Source organism: Harpegnathos saltator, unplaced genomic scaffold, assembly GCF_003227715.2.
Source record: "Harpegnathos saltator strain DR-91 unplaced genomic scaffold, Hsal_v8.6 scaffold190, whole genome shotgun sequence".
Taxonomy (NCBI): Eukaryota; Metazoa; Arthropoda; class Insecta; order Hymenoptera; family Formicidae; genus Harpegnathos; species Harpegnathos saltator.
Genome location: NW_020229973.1, coordinates 49,433 through 71,040, shown reverse-complemented (window position 1 = coordinate 71,040; position 21,608 = coordinate 49,433). Strand labels below are relative to the sequence as shown.

At 36.6% G+C, this 21,608-nt stretch overlaps 1 pseudogene; it reads left to right on the top strand.

Moving 5' to 3' along the window:
• The first annotated feature begins 6,020 nt into the window (after positions 1-6,020).
• Positions 6,021-6,980, top strand: LOC112588332 (uncharacterized; annotated as a pseudogene).
• The last annotated feature ends 14,628 nt before the right edge of the window (positions 6,981-21,608 follow it).

Sequence of the window (21,608 nt, the reverse complement as noted above, 5' to 3'; positions counted from 1 at the left end):
GTCTGATTGTTTAAAAAAACAAATTGAAATATTACAACAACCTGATTTTTAAGCTCGAGGGTACCATATTGAGAGTGTCCGGTGTATTTTTAGCGATAATGAAAATTCAAAATTATTTTATAAAATTAATTTGTTTTTGTATAATTTTGTCATTTTCGTGCATTTGAGGTTGTATTAATGTTATTCCTGAAGGTTTAAAGATTGAAAAATAGTTATTTCCCTATTTTAATCAGTTTTGCAATTACGATATTTTTGATAATTTATTTATGCAATTTTGTTTGTTAGCAATGTGTAGATTGCATATATTATTAGTTTAACCGTGATTTCCTATGATTTAATAGTACATATTCAGTTTTGTCCAAATGACTTCCGCCATTTCGTGTGGCCTAGTTTTTATGTAGGGATGTGTGCTCGATCGCCCCTTATAGGGATATGTTAGTTTGAAGGGCAGTGCCTCTAGTGCTTATGCGTAGGTCTGTGCCTATCGGTCTCCGTTTTGCGCGGTTCTTCGTTCCGCGGTATCAGCTGCAGGCTTGGATGTGTATGTACAACGGTGTGGTTAAGTGTGCGGTTCCTATAGAACATTGCATGCATTGTTACTTGCAAGCGTGTGTGTGTGCGCATGCATGGCTCTTAATGTTAACTTATTTATAACAGAGTATTTTGACGTTCAAGGCTTAAGGGTGGTTTACCGTACCTTTCTACGTTGAGGCTGTACTTTATACTTATATTGGGACAATTGTGTATAAGTTTCTAAGAGTATACGTATATTATAATAGTGTTACTTGCGTATAAGTTTCTAAAAGTATACGCATATTATAATAATAGTGTTACTTGCGTTTTGATTTATTGCTTCCTTCTTTTGTCCCAATTCTAACTAGTCGTTACTATCCGTTATCCGTTATGAATATGTCAAAGTTCTTTAGTTTATGCCGTGGTCGTCATTCCCTTTTTCTTTAACAATAGCTATATAAGTCTACACTGTCATAAAGTGGCCTGCGTTATGCGTCATAAATTTTATCGCAATAGTAACCGGGGACAAAGCGGCGTAGTAAGGTAGTCACATAGGATCTGCTGGGCGCGGTTTTACCTCTAGTTATTTAGCTATGTACTATAGAATCGTTTAATTCCTTTATAAGTGGTTGTTTTTATGCAAAGAGTTATTATAATAATAAATACTTTTGGCGTTGGGCTCAATAAGTGACATGTATAAAAGGGGTGGCGGTATATTGTATCTCAGGATAATGCCGGCATTATAATTAAGTGTCCGAGGTTGTTATCGTATCTGTGTAATTGTTGCCCGTACCCTTTTAAAAGTAAATAATAACTTTTTGTATTATTTTATGACGACAAGCTTGGATAAGAACCAGAAAAGCGCGAGTGGGTTCATTCAGCGGCCGAGATGCGACGGCGGCGCCACATACCTTAAGGCTACCATAAGGTTCTGCCTTAAACTTGTAACATCTCGTGTCTCCCTAGGGATTGTGATTCGCCTGCTCTGTATTTATTTAAGCCTATGTCACATCCAGCACGAAAATTTTTGCTTAAATAACGCAATGACAAGTAAATTCTACAAGAAAACGCTTTTCGAACATTCAGTTATCGACTGAGCGCTCGACAGCAGTTCCTCTCTCACCACGTGGCGCGCACGACGGATTCCTAGACCTATTAACTAATCCCTATACGCGTTAGCTAATTCCTAGACGCGTTAGCCAATCCCTAAATTCATTAGCTAATCCCTAGATCCGTTAACAAATCCCTAGAACACGTATCCGAAAACCTGTTACAAAGCCCTAGTACGAACCCCGCCGATAGGTGGCGTCCTTTTCTCACAGTCGAAATTCGGACTACCACGGCATATAGGGAGGCGCAGCAGAGCCTACAGCTAGTTGTGCAATACTCCTCGGGGAGTCCAGATCTCGAGTTCGGTGCATGCGCGCTGTACATATTGTGCATACAGGATTTTTGTGTTGGTGTACTGCAAAGTCGGATACGACACTTCCTTTCCAAATTTAGGATAAGCTCTGTTTCTACGATTAAGATAATTCCCGCCGTTATGAACTTAGAATATTTTCACGATCTCGGACTTAGAAAAATTTCACGTTTCGAACTTAGAATATTTTTACGACTTCGAACTTAGAATATTTTCTGTTAAACCTAACATCAGTTTTGAAGACTGACAGTTAGAACTGTAAGTAGTGAACATCTTGCATTAGGAGAATTTCAGAATATACTTACTTTATAGAACAGAGTCACTATTCATGCACGATTCCTTCCTTCCTCTCTCCTCATGAACGGCAAGTCTAACTCAGTGCAACGGGGTAGTCCGACCACTTGCTCATAACTCCACGAGTTATAGCAAATTTTTGAGTCCTCTAAGCAGTGATCTCCACGCGTAACGACTCACACGACGATTTGGTGCGAACCACACTGACCCGGTGACACCAGTGGCAAAAGGAGACACTCAGTGAGGCACGATATACACGTTCTCCAACGCCAACCTACCGAACCGCGAGTTGAAGATCTGGTACGAATCTAACCCGCACATTGACTTAATAAGGGACAAGTCGCTCAGGCAACGCTAGTAGAGAGGTGGAGTCGCCTTCTTTAGAGAATTTCCCCCCAACTTGTGGACAGATGCCAAAACACACCGCGGAGGTCGAGAATACCAACTCCGGAAGCTAAAAGCGCAGCTATACCATTCCGCGACAGCTTCTTCGAGTGCTTTTGTCGGCCCGGAATACCATCCAGACCCCGAGTACGAGCAACATTTCCGACGTCCTCAGTGTCATCCGATCAGTAAATCCACTAACCCGAAACATGCCTCGCGAGTTCTAAAACCCATTGCGTTCGAGTTGATACCGTCTATTCCGAGCCTCGAATATCTGTGTGCGCCCCGAGATTCGAGGGTCCTCTTCTACCAGCTGCTGAGAGCCAAGATCATCCATTATTATTACGGCGGTTCAACTCCTCCGAAATGGGCCAGTGAACAAGGAGACCACCGGGACCTTCCAAGGCTAGGCGACTTTCGGCGCTACACACACGAGACTCTACGGAACGCCGCCAGTCCTGAAGTAATCACCTTAGACTAAATCTTCGAAGCAAAAGGGGTAAGTTTAGAATTTCTACATCTTTTGCGTGGTCGCGGAACGCTTAGATCGCGCGTATTCCCGGGAAGAACCCCTCAAGTTTATTTGACCCGAAAAGCGATCGTGCCACGGTCAAGTGCTCGACACCGAATTCGCCTTACCCTCGGACGGGCTAACCGTGACGTGACAATATATATACAGGGTGTCACATTTTAAGTGTCCATCCAAAATATCTCTCTTATTTTTGACTTTAGAGAAAAATAGTTTAGACGTTTTGTATGGTTTCGAGGGGGCCATCAGATTCATGGTATCATTGATTTGACCTTGAAGAGTCATTTGAAGGTCACGTGAAGGTTACCTCAATTTTTTTAGATGACACCCCTATTTTTTATTACATATTCTTGCAGCTGACTTCGAGAGCTTCCCAACACACTATAATTAAATATTTTTTGGTGGAGTACTTTTCGAGTTATAAAGCTCCAAATTTACAAAGTTTTGATAAAAACACAAAATATTTCGTAAAACATTCACTTTCCGATAATCTTATCTTATCTTACATGATCTAACCAGTCAAGGCAAGATCCGAGCATGATTCAGCCAGTCGAGACGAGATCCTGTATTGCCTGACAATCAATGAACTATAACAATTGTGAAGGTGCAATTGTCTATTCTTTTAATGAAACAAGTATCAAGAGGCTTGTTTTAAATTTCTTACTTGGGCAAGTGTCGGTATTTTGGCGAAGTCTTAGATAGACGCATATTATTACCCATTGACTTTTTTTTATAAGACAGGAATTTTTTGTTTTTTGGCACTTTTTTTCTTTATAATTGTGGCTGCTTATCCACCAAATGAAATTGTAGACATGATTCGCATTTTGGGTGAGGCCAGGAATAATTACTCGGCAGCAGAAAGGCTTTATGCTGAAAGATTTCCAGACAGACGCCATCCTGATAGGAGAGTAATAAAAAGACTCTGCGACAGAGCTGAACAGGATTTTCTAAGAAGAAACCGGCGAAAATCGGACCCTGATGAAGTCACATCATTGACTGTTATAGGAGCCGTTGCTTTGAATCCTCAAATCTCTACAAGACAGATTGAGAGGCAATACGGTATATCTAAATCAACAACCAATCGTGTGCTCAACTCAATAAGTTTTACCCATATCACATTCATCTAACTCAGCAATTGGAAGAGAGGGACTACCAACGCCGTGTACGTTTTTGTAACTGAGCTCGAGATCAAATTCAACAAAATCCCCGGTTCATTGCTGATACGCTTTTTTCTGATGAAGCCACGTTTTGTAATAGAGGAGGCGTTAATAGACATAACTGCCATTATTATTCAGATGCTAATCCACATTGGCAGAGAAGTCAAGAGTTCCAACGGCAGTGGTCCATTAACGTTTGGGCAGGCATCCTGGGAGATGTTATTGTTGGTCCATATTTTTTGAAGAAAATCGCAATGCAGCAATCTATCTAAGATTTCTTCAAGATGACCTGCCCAACCTCTTGAGACATGTCGACAATGATTTACTCAGACGAATGTGGTTCCAACAAGATGGAGCACCGGCTCATAGATCTCGAGCTGTCATACAATATTTAAACAATAGATTCCCGAATAGATGGATTGGTATGGACAGCCGAGCTCAAAAATGGCCAAGATCATCCGACTTGACACCCCAAGATTTTTATTTCTGGGGCTACATTAGAGATAAAGTTTATTCACAAAAAACTAATACCCGTTGAAAATATGAAAAACAGGATCAGACAGGCTTGCAGAAATATTAATGTAGGTGTTCTTGAAAAAGTTAGGAACGACTTTCACCATAGACTAGAGCTATGCTATACAAGTAAATGGCCAAGTGTTTGAACACTTTAAGTAATTGTACACAAAAGAAGATCTTGTCTTGACTGGTTGGATCATGCTCGGATCTTGCCTTGACTGGTTTGATCATGCTCGGATCTTGCCTTGACTGGTTGGATCATGCTCGGATCTTGCCTTGACTGGTTGAATCATGTAAGATAGGGCTATCGGAAAGTAAATGTTTCACGAAATATTTTGTATTTTTATCAAAATTTTGTAAATTTGGAGCTTTATAATTCGAAAAGTACTTCACCAAAAAACATTTGGTTATAGTGTTTTGGAAAGCTCTCGAGGTCAGCTATAAGAATATGTAATAAAAAATAGGGAGTGCCATCTAAAAAAATTGAGGTAACCTTCACCTGACATTCAAATGACTCTTCAGGGTCAAATCAATGGTACCATCTTATGGCTCCCACGAAACCACACAAAACGCGTCTGAACCATTTTTCTTTAAATTTAAAAATAAGAGAAATATTTGGGGTCAACACTTAAAATGGGACACCCTGTATATATGTATATATATATTTAAATCAATTACCCTGTTCATGTATATGAATACGCATACACATGTGAGTATACATATACATGTAAGATAGTAATTAAGTGACAGAGTGCGAGTGTATTGCTTATAATATGGGTCTGTGAATGCTTTGCTATAATAGAAGCTATAATAGAATTTGAGCTATAATAGAGTTGGTTCATATATAACATATAAAGAAGTCGCAAGTCACGGAACGCTTCGAATAGGGTATTAGAATGTCTTTTGAACCTGAACAACGAGTTTCGTTAATTTTCGAGTCAAAATTACCAAATTCTGTCGATGATAGTTTCGAGCGATTCTCTAATTTTAACAAAGAATTAATAATTATCAATTGACTATAGTTTCCTTTCTATTAAATATATCTTAATTTTGATTAGAGTATATACTTAAGGTGAGTTCCGAAATGCGCATAGAACGCATAGACTGCATTTCTGCTGCGCAGCTCTTTGAAATCGTTCCGTTTTATCAATGCACATGAAGTGCTTTAATAATTCGAAACGGCTTCCTACGCATTCTATGCGCTAAAATGGACGCCAATCAAAATATCAACAACATCAAAAACCGAATTCCAATAATTGTAGCTTTGTCAATGTTTTTGAAAGAGAATAATGAAAGTGATAGCTCCGAATCGAGCGACAGTGAAAATGAAGATGAAGATATATCTCTAAATGTTATGCATTGTTTTCTATATTAATGTCAGATAAATGTGGAGAACAAATTGTAATTGAAAAAATTACGGATTACGTCGAACATTTTAGGTAAATATTTCAATATAAATGTCATTAAGTTAATATTTTTTCTGCTTTTATTAAATTTATTTTATTTATAATTTAACCTATTAGAATGTACCCGGTTACATTTGAAATGATTTTATCATTAATTGGGCCAGCATTAAAAGTCACAAATACCACAACTGGTAGAAAATCAATTTCAGCACAGAAGCAACTATATATTGCTCTATGGTTTATGGCTACTCTTGATTCATATAGGTATGTAAAATCCAACAATGTTCTATACTCGTAAAACTTTATTACATTTATAACACTTTTTACTAAGCATTGAATGCTATATTGTTGTGTCTATTCTGTAACTCTTAACGACAGTTCAGCATCGATATATTGTTGTTGCGATTTTTTGTTGTATATGTTATATGTGCGTAACGACAGTGTAATGATACCGGCACTGTCGTTAAGAATTACAGAACAATTTAATTGACACCATCTCTTGTAGTTAATGCCGAATTTTTGTATCAAAATAAATCCATTGTCATTGTGTAATGGGGCATCAATATGGTTAATAAAAGACGTTTAGATTATTTTGTGACGAGATTTTCATTATTTACTTTTCTTAACTGTTACAGATCTATTTGTGTCAAATTTGGAGTTGGTAGAGCAACTGCTTTTAGGGCTGTAAGACGTGTTACTTACGCACTTCATTGCATTGCACCTCGATTTATAAAATGGCCCAAATACACTGTTGCCACTGATATTATGGAACATCTTAAAAAAATTTGTGGTTTTCCAAATGTCATTTGTGCTATAGATGGAACATACATTAAAATTCGAGGTCCACCAAATGATACAGCTTCTTATATTAACCGGAAAGGTTTTCCATCCTTAAATGTTCAACTTGTATGTGATTTACATGGCCTCTTTACACACTGTTATGCAGGAGAAGTAGGATCAGTCCACGATGCTAGAATTTTTAGAAATTCTCCAGTAGCACGTTTTTTTAGAGATGCCTGACATATATTTCCCTAATGACTCCCATATTATCGGAGATGCTGTATATGCAATTCATCCACACTTATTAGTTCCGTTTCGAGACAATGGCCATTTGTCAAATCGACAAAGAAATTTTAATTATTGTCTATCGTTAACAAGAATGGCAATTGAACGTGCGATTGGACAATTAAAAATAAGTTTTAGGATTGTTAGATACGTATTGTTAGATTGTGTACCATTAACAGATGTTTAAAAAATTCCGGAATTTATTATAGCATGCTGCGTGTTACAAAATATTTGTACATTACAAAATGATGTAATGACTGCTGGCGTCCAACATTATGAAGAAGTAGAAGCACTTGTTCGCAATAATAACATAGAGATGGGAAATGCTAAAAGAATGAGAATAATGAATGCTTTGAAAATGAAGATTGTTTGATAAGAATATTTAATGTATTACTATAGTAAAGATTTGGTATTAATTATAAATAAATATTTTTGGTTAATAAATAGACCAGTGCCCGGAATTACTTGCACGATCGGGCCGATTTCTGAGAGCTACGCCTCCTTACTTCCCCTTACCGCTCCAGCCCGCACGGCGGACCTAGAAACTGACAGTCGCGAGGCGCTGTCTCAGGCACGTCGCATGAGACAGTCACATGAGATGCTTCACAGTTTAACATAGCTGAAACAAATTTATTTATTAAAACAACTCCATAGGCATTTTTTATAGTTTACTAATATAATATAATATAATATAATATAATATAGTCTTAATATTAATATAAATATATATTAATAGAAATATTAATATAAGTATTCTTAATATAAAGTAATATTCTTAATATAACTATAATATACACTGTATATTATATTATATTAAGAATATTACAGTGTATACAGTGTATATTATAGTTATATTAAGAATATTACTTATATTGATATTTCTATTAACATATATTTATATTAATATTAAGACTATATTATATTAGTAAACTATAAAAAATGCCTATGGAGTTGTTTTAATAAATAAATTTGTTTCAGCTATGTTAAACTGTGAAGCGTCTCATGTGACTGTCTCATGTGACGTCCCTGAGACAGCGCCTCGCGACTGTCAGTTTCTAGGTCCGCCGGGCGGGCTGGAGCGGTAAGGGGAAGTAAGGAGGCGTAGCTCTCAGAAATCGGCCCGATCGTGCAAATAATTCCGGGCACTGAAATAGACATTACTTATGTTTAATTTTTAGTTTTATTCTTATTAACTATTCAGTCTTACATTTTATTTAGTTTTGCATTTTTCACATTTGTACTATTTGTACATTAACAAAAATAAAAATAATTTTTCCTTAAAAATTAAAAAAAAGCATTTAAATATTCTTTAGTCAAAACCCTATAAACGTAAATAAATACAAACGTAAAGAAAATAGATAATATCGAAGTAGCTGAAGTAAGAGTTAAACGAAAATATTAAAAAATAAAATATTAAAATATATTGCTACTATTATCAACAAAGTCAATCCAGCCTATAAAATAACGGCACAATAATGTACATCAAACAAAAATACCCTATTGCTAATAAACATAAATTATAATACAATATAACTGAAATTAAACTTTGAAAACATATAAAACTTAAAACTAGTAATTAAGACAAAATAAATATAACAAACGACTTTTACATAAGTCTAGAAGAGTACAAATTATATTTTATCTAGAAATTGTAATATGGAGACTAATGACTTCTGTATGTTCATTTGTTCATTATGTCTTCTCTCACTTTCTATTATTTTTTCTTCGCGTATCTTTTCTCTGTTTGCTTCTCGTCTTTTCATTTCTTCTTTCTTTTCTGCTTTTTCTGCCGTAATAGTATCTACGAAATCTTCCATAATCTTTTCCATTCGTTTTTTCTGTTTTGGCAGACCTGTAACAGGTAACACAAAAATTATTACATTATGATAAATAAGAACTGAATTAAATTAATATTAATTCTTTTCATCTCGTTTGAACACATTTTGCCTTTGTCATAATATATACTCATAAAAAACCATTATATAATAAATATACATATAAAAGACCATTATACGTATAATAGACCATTTCTGAAACTGTCCTTATGGCCAGGGTGAGAGTACCTTACACTACAAATGTCACACAATATCATGACTATATGTTATTCAGAATTGTTGATCTAATTTACTATTATAAAAACTTACAATTTAACTTTAAGGATGAAATCTCGTCATTACACGATCCTTCTTGATTTAGATCCGATGGACCATCATTCGTGGCAATTGCGGGAGGTGTATTGGACGCTTTGTTACAAAATATAAAATCCATAACCTATTATATGATAAGAATAATGTATTGAATAATATACAAATATATGTTGTTGCAGTCTTATAAATATTGCTTATAATAAATAATATGTGTGTATATTAGGAGTACAAATAAGTTTCCGCCGTTTTCTATCAAGAATTTATTGTGAAAGAACGGTACATTACGTTTTATTCAAAGTATTGTCCATCACTAGCCACTACTTTTTCCCATCTTTCTGGCAGCATTCGGATACCACGTCGGAAGAACTCTTCATCTTTTGAGGCTATCCATGAATCGACCCAATTTTTGTATCTTCATATGATATAAAGCTTAGACAGGCCATGTGCCATCGACCGAAGCAAGTGATAATCGGAAGGGGCAATGTCTGGTGAATACGGCGGGTGGGGAAGGACTTCCCAATTAAGTGTTTCCAAATAGGTTTTGACTGGTTTTGCAACATGTGGCCGAGCGTTGTCATGTAGGAGAATAATTTTTTCGTGTCTGGAGTAGTAATGGGCGCGTTTTGACCTTGAGTGCTCGGCTCAATCTCATTAATTGTGTTCGGTAGAGAGCTCCAGCAATAGTTTCGCTCGGTTTGAGCAACTCATAATACACGACACCAAGCTAATCCCACCAAATACACAGCATGAGTTTCTTCCCATGAATATTCGGTTTGGCTGTCAATGTTGAAGCATGGCCAGGTAGTCCCCATGATTTTCTCTTCTTCGGGTTATTGTAGTGGATCCATTTTTCATTATTAGTGATTATACTATGCAAAAAACCCTTTCTTTTATGCCTGGCAAGCAGCATTACACACGTGCAAAATCGGCGTTCAACGTCTCTCGGCTTCAGTTCATATGGAACCCAATTTCCTTGTTTTTTAATCATTCCCAATGATTTTAAACGATGTGAAATTGCTTGTTGAGTCGCTTCTAATGTAAGTGCAAATTCTTCTTGCGTTTGGCACGAATCTTCCTCTAATAATGCTTCCAATTCTGTGTCTTCGTACACTTTCAGCCTTCCACTACGTTCTTTGGCTTCCACGTCAAACTCACCGTTTTTAAACTTTTGAAACCACTCACGACAACTTCTCTCACTTAAAGCAGTCTCACCATATGCTTCTACAAACAATCGATGCGCCTCAGCTGCAGATTTCTTCAAATTAAAGAAGTAAATCAGAAGTTCCCGCAAATGACGCTTATTCGGCACAAAACTTGACATTTTCGCACGAAAAAAATTATGTGATGCTGATACGGAGTCACTAATATTTCAAGATTATGTTGTTACCAGATGTCCAAACTTACAGTATTACGTTTTACATCTGACAATTTCAACATAACCTTCTGGTGGGGCCATCTTTTGTCAAACGACGGAAACTTATTTGTACTCCTAATAAATATACATAAAACATACTGAGAAAAATGCCTACGAATTTCTGTTATTGCCGCTTTTCTTATTCATATCAACAATATTTTTGTAAGTACGCTTTAAACCAGACATTTTTTATGTACATTGTTGTGCCGTTATTTTGTAGGCTGGATTGACTTTGTTGATCATAGTAGCAATTTCACCCCAAATTTTATTATTGCGCTTGAAACTATTCGAAAACTTTTCCTCCCTTCCTTTATACATTTCAATCAATAAAAGTGTTGCTTTGTCTGGCCATGAAAATGTTGACTTTTCTAAAACTTATATTATAAAATACAAATTTCTTAAAGAAATAGAGAGAGATAAAGAAATAATAATACTTATATATATTATTCTTAAACTTCTGCGTAAACGTACTATTATACAAAATTAAAGAGTAAATTATAGACATAAGTTTAATAAAAATGAGAGTGTGCATCTTACCAGTGTTACCAGATCTGTAAATATGAAACCGGAATTTGCCCATAGATGGCCCTAGCTGTCAATGTAGTTACCGTAAAACCGCGTCATTGGCACCATTTTCATTTGTTCACATCTGACAAAAATTTTCAACTCACAACAATACAAGTTTCATACAACAGCATAGTTTGTAATAGCATTGAACATGTCGAATTTTGTTCCTGGAAGCTACGATTTGCGGACAGCATTGATTATCTGTTACCATTTGAAGAAAACTGCTGGAGAATCGCATCGAATGCTTGTCGAAGCTTACGGTGAGCATGCTCTTGGTAAATCACAGTGCTTTGAGTGGTTTAAAAAATTCAAATGTGGCAATTTTGACGTGAGAAACACAGAACGTGGAAGACCATCGAAAAAGTTTGAAGACAGCGAATTGCAAGCATTGTTGGATGAGGATGACGCTCAAACGCAACAACAACTCGCGGATCAATTAAATGTGACATGTGAGAAGCTGTCTCCATACGTTTGAAAGCCATCCAGAAGAGATCCAGAGGATGGAAAAATGGGTTCCACATGAACTGAATGAAAACAGCAGGAAAATCGAAAAACCACTTGCGAAATGCTGCTTGCCAGGTACAAAATAAAATCATTTCTCCATCGAATTGTGACTGGTGATGAAAAGTGGATATATTTTGAGAATCCTAAGCGTAAAAGATCATGGGTAACTCCAGGCGAACTATCGACATCGACTGCAAGGCCAAATCGCTATGGACGGAAGACAATGCTCTGTGTTTGATGGGATCAGAAGGGTGTGATCTATTATGAGTTGCTACAACCTGGCGAATCCGTTAATACTGAATGCTACCGACAACAAATGATCGATCTGAATCAAGCTTTGCGTGAAAAACGACCAGATTATCAGAAAAGTGATTTTGCTTCATGATAATGCACCATCACACACAGCAAAACTGGTCAAGGAAACGATTGAGGCGTTTAGTTGGGGAATACTTTCGCATGTGGCTTACTCACCAGACTTGGCTCCGTCCGATTACTACTTATTTGCATCGATGAGACAAGCACTTGCTGAGCAGCACTTCACCTCCTACGAAAATGTACGAAAATGGCTCGATGACTGACTCTTTGCCTCAAAAGAGCAACAGTTTTTTTGGCGTGGCATCCACAAATTGTCAAACAGGTGGGAAAAATGTATAGCTAGCGATGGGCAATACTAAGAATAAAATATTTCTTATCATTTTCATACAATAAATGTGTATTTTCTATACAAAAATTTCGGTTTCATATTTACATCCCTGGTATTTGTGTCAATATTTTCATTTAACTCTTTTACTTCAGCTAGTTCGATATTATCTACAGGGTGTTATAAAAGTTCCGGAAGAGTACAATAACTCGAAAAATATGAGACCTAGAAAAAATGCGAAGTACTGGGTTTTTATGATTTTTTCCTGGCTATCTGACGGTGATCTTGAATTTGACCTTGACAATGACCTTGAAGGTCATTTCAAGATCAGCTCAATTTTTTAAACGGTACCCCATGCTTTTGACCCCATACGTTGACCATAAATGAAAAGAGCACAAAATTTTACGTTTGGATATGACCTTTAACACTGCTAATTTGACCTCTGAAGCTCGCATGAAGGTCTAAGCTTGTTTTAGGCTGAAAACGCGAATATCTGCGAAAATGCACCTGCTAGGGAGCAATGTTACGCATATGAATAAGAATGTAGAGGTCAACGAGGGACATTCAGCCGTGACATGCCCTTATTTTGAAGGTCATGAGTTAAGATTATTATTAAGGTCAAACCGGATTCTTTTAGGACTGAAAATCCATACTTTTGACCTAAAAGTGTCAAGATTGAAAAATTTTACGTTCGGATATAACATTTTCAACCTTGACCTTGTTTCCAAAATTATGCGTTTTACGTTGCTTCACTGATCGTGAAGCTACTGAAAGTAAAGCGTCTCAGAACCCGACCACTGAAGGCAAGGTGTCTCAAACCCGACCACTGAAGGCAAGGTGCCTCAAACTCGACTACTGAAGGCAAGGTGTCTCAAACGCGACCACTTAAGGCAAAATGTCTCAAACCCGATCACTGAAGGCAAGGTGTTTCAAACCCGATCACTGAAGGCAAGGTTCAGTTAGTCCCGGCCACCGAAGGCAAAGCATCTTGTAACTCGGCCTGAGATTACAAGAGATGTTCAAAATGTTACCTATTGACCGTTTGACAGTGTGCTAAGCGGACGTACAAATTGTCAGTCGCACTTCTTATCATTTCTGGAGGTATTGCAGCATATTCGTCTATGATCCGTTGTTGAAGCTCATCCAGGTTACGAGGTTTAGTGAAATAAACTTTATTTTTTATGTAGCCCCAAAGAAAGAAATCAAGTGGTGCAATGTCGGGCGATCTCGGTGGCCATTCGATTGTTCCTCTTCTACCTATCCATCGATTAGGGAAAGTATCGTTTAAATAGTTCCGAACAATGCGTCCATAATGTGGCGGTGCCCCATCTTGCTGGAACTAAACATCATCAAAATTATCACCAACAATCTCCTGCATTGATGGAACAATTTGGTCTGTTAGAAGCTGCAGATAGTTTCTGAGTTCAAATTCCCATTTATAAAAAAAGGCCCAACCACTTGATTATCATAAAGACCTGCCCATACATTCCATTTTTGAGGTCGCTGCGTATATGCTTCAAGCATCCAATGAGGATTTTCGTTGTCCCAATATCTAAAATTATGACGGTTTACCTTACCAGTAATTTCAAAAGGCTTCGTCTGAAAAAACGATATTCTGCAAAAAGTTCGCTTGCTGATCAATTCTTTGCATCATAACTTTTGAAAATTGCACCCTGCAGTCAAAATCATCTTCATTCAACTCATGGTGGAGATGAATTTTGTAGGGGTGGAACTTAATGGTCTTTAGATTTTTGGAAATTTACAATATACCCATTTGAAGCTGTTGAGATGCTCTTCTAATTGACAATCTGGGATTTTCAACAAATGATTGGGCTACTTCAAATTGTCGTTCTTCTGTCGTTTGGGACCTTGGCCTCCCAGAATTTTGACGGTTTTTATTACTCCCAGTTTTTACAAATCGTCTGATGGTGTGAGATACAGTCGATATTGAAATACCTTCGCCTTCATTACGAAAGTTTTCATTGAACAGCAATCTCACTTCACTGTATGACCTTTGTCTATCCCCCTATCCTCTCATCATTAATAGCGAAGCTCTCTCAGAGAGCTCTGTAAGAGAAGCCATTTGGAATTGAAATAAAAAAATTTGCAAAAGTTTGGTATAAAAATTCGGTTTCTTTATCTTTAAATAAAAATAATAAGTAATGTACCATTGATCATTAATAATAATATGATAATAATTCAAAACGGACTAGAATGACATCAAAACTTGTTAAATCGATGGAAACTCAAAAACAATCTTTTATCTGTTTGACACTGATAGAATCGAGACAAATAAAAACCTTGAAGCATACACTTTATCGATGGCGAATAAATTTTTCGGATACCGATCCTGGGACTTTTGAGCTCGCTAAAACCGAATTCGACGTTGGATTTTGCAAATTCAAGATGGCCGATTCAAGATAGCGGCCGATATTTAAGAATAGCAAAAATTGGATCTCGTTTAAGGAGTTTTTGAAGTCGTATCTGAAATCATGAATCATTTGAAATCGTTTCTGAAATCGAATTCGACATTGGATTTTACAAATTCAAGATGACCGATCCAAAATGGCGCCCGATATTGAGGTATTACCAACAATCGGAGTGTGACCTCGTACGTAATGTAAAATCTCACTCTTCGCATTATGGGGGGTAAAAGTATGAGTTTCCAGCCTAAAAAAATTAATTGACCTTGATATGACTGACACATAACCTTAAGAACAAGGTCAAGGTTGAAAACGTCATATCCGAACGTAAATTTTTTCAATCTTGACACTTTTAGGTCAGAAGTATGGATTTTCAGTCCTAAAAAAGTCCGGTTTAACTTTAGTAATTATCTTAACTCATGACCTTGGGAATAAGGGCAAGGCCACGGCTGAATGTCCCTCGTTGACATCTACATTCTCATTCTTATGTGTAACATTGCTCCCTAGCAAGTGCATTTTCGAAAATATTCGCGTTTTCAGCCTAAAACAAGCTTAGACTTTTATGTAACCTTCAGTGGTCAAATTTGACAGTGTTGATGGTCATATGCTAACGTAGAATTTTCCGCTCTTTTCATCTTTGTGTTCAAAAGTACGAGATTCTATTTTAAAAAATTGACCTGACCTTGAAATGACCTTCAAGGTCATTGTCAAGGTCAAATCCAAGGTCACCGTCAGATAGCCAGGAAAAAATCATAAAAACCCTGTACTTCACGTTTTTTCTAGGACTCATATTTTTCGAGTTATTCTGCTCTTCCGTGACTTTTATAACACCCTGTATTTTCTTTTCTTGTTCCTTTGTACCAAGGTTCTGCAAAAATGCTGAGTCTATAAAAAATAACATAATAGTTATTAGAGTAAAATGAGACAACTATTATAATACATAATCAATACATTAATTAAATCAATATAATATATTGATATAACCTTAGCTTGTTTTCACCATATCTGCTTTATTTAAAAATAAAGTTATAACTTCATTAATTTCTTCTATTAAAACTGGAAATTCATATAATTGTTCCATTGTGATGTAGTCCGTTGGGCCCGTTATCTGTTTATTACACACAAACCTATATGAAACGCATAGGATACGTTCCAAATTGGGCATGAAACGCATGGGCTGCATAGGCTGCATCAAACGCATTGACTGCTTCAAGTCGAACTAGAAGCAGTCAATGCGCTGGGAAGATTGTTAAGAATTCAGTACAGTTAGTACAATCTAGAGAATTCTGAGCGCTACCAAAGCGCAACTAATGCGCGCATTAACTAAATCGGAACGATTTCCTATGCAGTCTATGCGCTCTATGCGCATTTCAGAACGCACCCTTAGTCTAACTATTTTCTATGTACGCAGGTGTAAAAAATTAATTATTCAAACCTTTATTAACTTTCGGAATCTTGTACGAACTGGTGGAACCTCAAGAGTCTCCTAGTTTCAATTTCAGAATTTTCGGTCGCTAAAAACGGTTTGTCCTTAATATAACTCTTAATTGCTAACACCTAATCGGATTCTGGTATAGCCATTATGTAGAGACTCTTTTATGCTTCTTAAAGTATTTTGAATTTTAGTTCCAAGTTTTATGGTTATCGAGATATATCGACTTTTCTCTGATTGGTCGAAACTTTAATTGGCTATAACCTTTACGCTATTGATTGGATAAGAATTTTGTTCACACAATATTTGTAGCATTTTAAAGGATTTTTCAATTGCATTAACCAATTTGGTCAAATTGTTATTGCCTTAAAAGATATAAGCTTTTATTAATTTCGACCGTGAATAAATATTTTGGATGATTAAAATCAATTATATTTCTTATTGACATATTGGTTTCAAGGCGAAAAAAAATTAATATGGAAGAGCGCACGTCGTGGGACGTTACACTCACTAAAGAGCCTCCGACAAAGCTCTTTCAGAGCCTTCACTGGAAATATCGCACGCATACTCGGGATCTTCTTAGGAATATTCCACGAGAAATATGCGTGTTCTTGTTTTTTGGGTTTTGTGCTACGCGAATTCGTCGATTGTGTCGAATCCCGCTCTGAATGTGTCGTGCTCCATCGCGTTAGTACGCAGTTTTATTAAACCAGTGAGTATTGGTCTCCGATACTTCCCAGCCAAGCTTAGGCTAACGACGCAGCGACAATTTTTATTAAAACTATATCGAAGATGTATATACATAAAAGTCAAATTAGATATAAAACATTACACCGTATATATAGATAGAGAATTTACAAGTACATTTTATTATAATAAAAAATGCTGTCATGTATGTATTAAACAAGTTTTAGTTCGATATAGTTTTTGGTGCAGCCGCGCCAAGATTTTTGTATTAAATATTTTTTATTGCATTGTTATAATAATTAATTTGTTATAATAACAAGTAAAATAATCATACAACTCAATGTTCTAATAAATAATGATAAATTTTGTAAAAATTTATGTTATTGACGTCTTTTGTAGTTAGTTTTTCTTGAATTTTCTTGAATAATAATAACCTTTAAAAGGATATCTTTTTAAAATATTGGACACTATTAATAAACGTGTTAAATTTTTATAACACGATATAATTTTTACTTGTAAAAACTTATATTATGTATATTATAATAACAAGTAAAATAATCATACAACTCAGTGTTCTAATAAATATCATTTTTATTTGTAAAAACTTATGTTATGTACATAATTAATATATATCTTAGAAAAAGGAAATAATTTGAATTTGAGATGTCTAAAAATATTAAGTATACGATTTCTCAGTTGGCGCTGTTTTAATATATCACTTCTTTTATATAAGTTTTACTTTTAAAAACTTATGTTATGCACACATACATACTTAAAAAAAAATAATTTGAATTTGAAATTTCTAAAAATAGCACAATACGTGTTGCGCTTGTACTTGGCGCCTTTTTTTACATTTTTGGTTAAAAAGGTTATTATAATAAATTTTACATGTAATCATTTTTACTTGTAAAAAGTTATGTTAAGTACATTATAATAACAAGTAAAACAATCATATAACTCAGTGTTCTAATAAATAATGATCAATTAAATATTGGACACTACTAATAAACTTTTGTAATTATCTGTTTACTTAACTTTTGAAATTTTTGTAATTATCTGATATACAGTAACTAATGCATTTAAAACTTCGTTCTATATGCCAAATCCAGGGATCTGATATACAGTAACTAATGTATTTAAAACTTCGTTCTATATGCCAGATCCAAGAATTACTATCTATTAATGACATACAAATAATATTAATGAATAAACGCATAAAACCTATTTGAACTAAAAATATCTGAAAAGTTAAGTTTAAAACTTTATATTAAAAGAATTATACTTACTTGATCGTCTCGTTTTCGATGAGAATGCGAATATCCTCTATCGGTGGCAGATATTCGGCATCGTTCAACAACAAATGAAATGGTTCTCTTATGCCAAATATCTTAGTGATCAATCAATAAAAATTTAGCAGATCCGACGCACATCGTGAAAAAACTTGGACAAGTCAAATTTCAGTCTAAAATGTGAGCGCAGCATTGTGATATCTTTGAGGTTAGGAAGTTTCAAAACCAAAATGCGCGATTGTCAAACCTTCGCTATCGCTCATTGCTCGACGTAAACTACCAACTTTGCGATCACGTTGCTCGTGTTCGACTCGAATTCACGTGCTGTATAATATATATAAAATAAATAAACTAGCAATATTTTATTTTTATTTCACCTCTTGCTCTACCAATATTCTTCTCTCTCTTATTCTCTATCGCTTGCTCACTCGCACTCGCTGCTCTTTGCATCTTCAGCGCGCTCGTAACGCCTCTGGTGTCGAAAAAACGAGAAGCACAAATCCCCTCTTCTTGGCGGTCTAGCGTTTCTTTCTTACTTTCTTACTGAATCGTAATTTCTGTGATTCAGACTTTAATCTTAAAATATCTCCACTTAGAGACAACGTACACAAAAAGCACAAGAACACTTTTCTTCCTATTTTTTAAGGCAGAATCGATTGGGACTAAAAAAAACGTCGATCGGTTCAGCCATTCCTGAGATATGGATATCTCACCTCGTTTCAACTCGCAGTTTCGCGTAATAATAGGCACAGTGTGTCTCGCGCCGTTCGGACGCAACGAAGTTGCGCTTGAACTTGGCGCGAGACACTACCGTGCCTCTTGATTTCTTATATATTGCTAATTACCCTAATGATTCCCTCCTTCACCATCTGTCCGGAAAAGTTCTCGGCATCCCAGGCAGTACCGGTGTAAGCAGGTAGGTGTCACGTCACAGACAACCCATCCGAGGATAAAGCGAATTCTGTGTCAAGCTCTTGACCATGGCACGATCGCTTTTCTGGTCAAATGAACCTGAGAGTTTCTCCCCGGGGATACGCGTGATCTAGGCGTTCCGCGACCACGCAAAAGATGTGGAAATTCTAAATTTACCCCTTTTGCCTCGAATATTTAGTCTAAGGTGATTACTTCAGGACCGGCAGCGTTCCGTAGAGTCTCGTGTGTGTAGAGCCGAAGGTCTCCTAGCCCTGAAAGGTCCCGGTGGTCTCCCTGTTCACTGGCCGATTTCGGAGGAGTTGAACCGTCGTAATAATAATGGATGATCTTGGCCCTCAGCAGCTGGTAGAAGCGGACCCTCGAATCTCGGGGCGCACACAGATGTTCGAGGCTCGGAAGAGATGGTATCAACTCGAATGGGTTTTAGAACTCGCGAGACATGTTTCGTGTTAGTGGATGTACTGATCGGATGACACTGAGGACGTCGGAAATGTTGCTCGTACTCGGGGTCTGGATGGTATTCCACGCCGACAAAAGCACTTGAAAAATCTGTCGCGAAATGGTACAGCTGCGCTTTTAGCTTCCGGAGTTGGTATTCGCTACCTCCGCGGCATGTGTTTGGCATCTGTCCACGAGTTAGGGAGAAATTCTCAAAACCAAAGGCAACTCCACCTCTCTACTAGCGTTGCCTGAGCGACTTGTCCCTTATTAAGTCAATGTGCGAGTTAGATTCGTACCAGATCTTCAACTCGCGGGTCGGTAGGTTGGCGTTGGAGAACGTGTATGTCGTGCTTCACTGAGTGTCTCCTTTTGCACTGGTGTCACCGGGTCAGTGTGCGGTTAGGTTCGCACTAAACCGTCGTATGAGTGACGCGTGGAGATCACTGCTTACAGGACTCAAGAATTTGCTATAACTCGTGGAGTTATGAGCAAATGGTCGAACTACCCTGTTCCACTGAGTTAGACTTGCCATTCATGAGGAGAGAGGAAGGAAGGAATCGTGCATGAATAGCGACTCTGTTCTATAAAGTAAGTATATTCTGAAATTCTCCTAATACAAGATGTTCACTACTTACAGTTCTAACTGTCAGTCTTTAAAACTAATGTTAGGTTTAACAGAAAATATTCTAAGTTCAAAGTCGTGAAAATATTCTAAGTTCGAAACGTGAAATTTTTCTAAGTCCGAGATCGTGAAAATATTCTAAGTTCGTAACGGTGAGAATTATCTTAATCCTAGAAATAGAGCTTATCCTAAATTTGGAAAGGAAGTGTCGTATCCGACTTTGCAGTACACCAACACAAAAATCCTGTATGCACAATATGTACAGCGCGCACGCACCGAACTCGAGATCTGGACTCCCCGAGGAGTATTGCACAACTAGCTGTAGGCTCTGCTGCGCCTCCTTATATATCGTGGTAGTCTGACTGGAATTTTGACTGTGAGAAAAGGACGCCACTTATCGGCGGGGTACTAGGCCCTTTTAGCGGGTTTTTGGCTACGTATTCTAGGGATTAATTAACGGGTCTAGAGATCAGCTAGCGGGTCTATGGATTAGCAAACGTTTCTAGGAATTAGCTAACGTGTCTAGGGATTAGTTAACGGGTCTAGGGATTAGCTAACGGGTCTAGGGATTAGCTAACGGGTCTAGGAATTAGCTAACGGGTCTAGGAATTAGTTAACGGGTCTAGGGATTAGTTAACGTGTCTAGGAACCCGTTGTGCGCGCCACGTAGTGAGAGAGGAATTACTGTCGAGTTCTCAGTCGATAACTGAATATTCGAAAAGTTTCTAGTAGAATTTACTTGTCTTTGCGTTATTTAAGCAAAACTTTTCGTGCTGGATGTGACAATATATATCCGTCAAACTTGAAGTAGTATAAAATCTGTTACAAAAGACAAAATGTTATTTAAAATTAAGAACACATCATACGAAAAAAATTAATAATAATCTCTTTATAGAAAATATGACCAAGGTAAGGCCTAGGTCAACAAAATTTCCTAAAGGAAACCTAATATTTTTCATAACTAAAATTTCGAGAGTAGAATACTTTGAGATCTTTCCAAAGCATTAGCTTTTTCTATTAGCCAGGTCACAAGTTATGAAATTCTGGAAAATATATTATATATGAATATTGTTACAATTTCTTAATTAACACCCTCAATAATGCGTAAATCCTCATATAATGCATAATATAAAGCACTTTTCTTGTTAATTCATACAATATTTGTACAATTGTTAAGTCATACAATATCGTTAATCATAATGCTTTTATCATATTACTAAACTCA